This window comes from Mesitornis unicolor, unplaced genomic scaffold (assembly GCF_000695765.1).
Source record: "Mesitornis unicolor isolate BGI_N332 unplaced genomic scaffold, ASM69576v1 scaffold4061, whole genome shotgun sequence".
Taxonomy (NCBI): domain Eukaryota; kingdom Metazoa; phylum Chordata; class Aves; order Mesitornithiformes; family Mesitornithidae; genus Mesitornis; species Mesitornis unicolor.
In genome coordinates, this window is record NW_010161586.1 from 5,326 (window position 1) to 7,522 (window position 2,197).

Genomic DNA, 2,197 nt, shown 5'->3' on the forward strand with positions numbered 1-2,197 from the left:
TGCTCCTGGGATTTTCCACGGCCGATTTTCTGTTAAACCCCGTTTGCCAACTACTTCAAACAAAGCACCAAGAGGAAATGCACTGCGCAGGAATCCCAGGAATCCCCATTCCCACTCACCGGGCTACACCAGGATTTTCTTAGTGAAACTTTAGAGAAGGTGTTTTTAGATGCTTGTGCAGGGGACTTTTACCCCAGTTAGGTGGGGGTAAAGCTTCACAACACCCACCACTTTATTTACTGATACATTCGGCAACGCTCCCTCACTCCGATCTCTTCTCCAAGTACAAACACAACGTTACAGCTTCTTTCAACAAAACCAAGCAAGCCAAAACAAAACGCCAACAGATCCGCAGCCACACTCCAGTCAGGGAAACCTAAGGGCAACCTGACAAGTGTTAGCTCCACCACCAGCAATGCCAACATTACCCAGGAGAAACCTCACTGCTGGCAGGAGCAGCTCATCACAGAGTGAAGAGCTGGTAAGTTCAGAAAACTGTAAGACGCAGCCCACGCCAAGGATGTTTACAAAGCACTCCTTGCTGTCACCCTAGGATAACACTGTTTGTGTAATGACACACTGGCTTTCAGCATTTTGGCATTTTTTTAAACTCCCTTCACGTTTTCCAGGAGACTCAACATCCAGGATAGCAACAAACTCCCAACAAGTACTCTCCATTTGGCCACCAACAATGTAAGTCAACCTCAAACCCCCAACATCTCCGCCCTGCCCAGGTCTGACAGGCCCTCTCCAGCTCCCCAGCTCTGGCTCCTTTCACACCCTCCTGACCCTATCTATAGGCCTCTCACTATAAGAGGGATGTTGAGATTCTGGAGCGTGTTCAAAGAAGAGCCACAAGGATGGGGAGGGCTCTGGAGAACAAGCCTGATGAGGAGCGGCTGAGGGAACTGGGCTTGTTTAGCCTGGAGAAGAGAAGGCTGAGGGGAGACCTCAGCACCACCTACAACTGCCTCAAGGGAGCTTGGAGAGAGGTGGGTGCTGGGCTCTGCTCCCAGGTGATAGGGATAGAACAAGGGGAAACGGCACCAAGCTGTGCCAAGGGAGGCTCAGGTTAGAGATAAGGAGGAAGTTCTTTACTGAGAGGGTCGTCAGAAGCTGGCACAGGCTGCCCAGGGAGGTGGTGGAGTCACCATCCCTGGATGTGTTTAAAGAGCGGGTAGACGAGGTACTTAAGGATATGGTTTAGGGGTAGACAGGAACGGTTGGACGTGATGATCTCAGAGGGCTTTTCTAACCGAGCGATTCTGTGACCGAAAGGCCACACGCACCCCCGGGGCCCTGCGCACACCCACTGGCACACCTGGCGCGAAGCCACTCCATCCATCAGCCCATTCACGACAGCAGAAACATCAGTGTCCCCAAAACCCCACACTGCCGCCCAGGAACAGCCACACCTGGATTGCGAGCAGCCGTGGGGACCTGCCACACCTCTGCAGCCGTCCCGGCACCACTGGACATCAAGCAGGCACCAGCAAGGCAGCATCTGACGTTTACATTAAAGAGCAACTGAGAAGATGCTTTAGGTATTCAAACCAGCAGCGCATCACAGTTTTGTGGTGTTGTGTGTGTCAGGAGCCTTCCCACTTGCACACACCAGTCCTTACAGGCATCCTTACACACATCAGGAGAACTTTAAATAAAACGGCTCTGGTATAAAGAAAAAATGACCTGATCTAACAAACTGCCCAAGTAACCTTCAGCCCAGAGCTGCGTCCTGGGAGGACGCTGCTGACCACACCAGAGGACAACGCTGCGCCCCACAGCTCAAAAAAACCCCAGTACTATTTACACTTTTAGGATAAAACCTACCCTGGTGCCCGATCCCAGTGCATTCCCCCTGCAGTCATGTCCTTCTCTACTTCTGCAGGCTGTTTTCCTCGCTTTGCCCCTCTGCAAGTCTCTCTGAAGCATCCACAAGTTTTCAGTTGCCATTCAACCTTAATTGTTGCCATCCACCTTAACTACAACTCACAAAGCCTCTGTTCGTCCTTTGCACCCCTTATTTACACCACTGCTTTCCCCAAATCAGCACGCCAAGGATTGTTAAACGTCAAATTCTCTTTCAGGAAAAAACACTTAAAGCACAATTTTTAAAAATACAAACAAGTTATAAAAAAATTTTGCCCTCCCACAGGTTCTGAAGTTTCCTGGTTTTCCTTTCACATTCACCATCCCC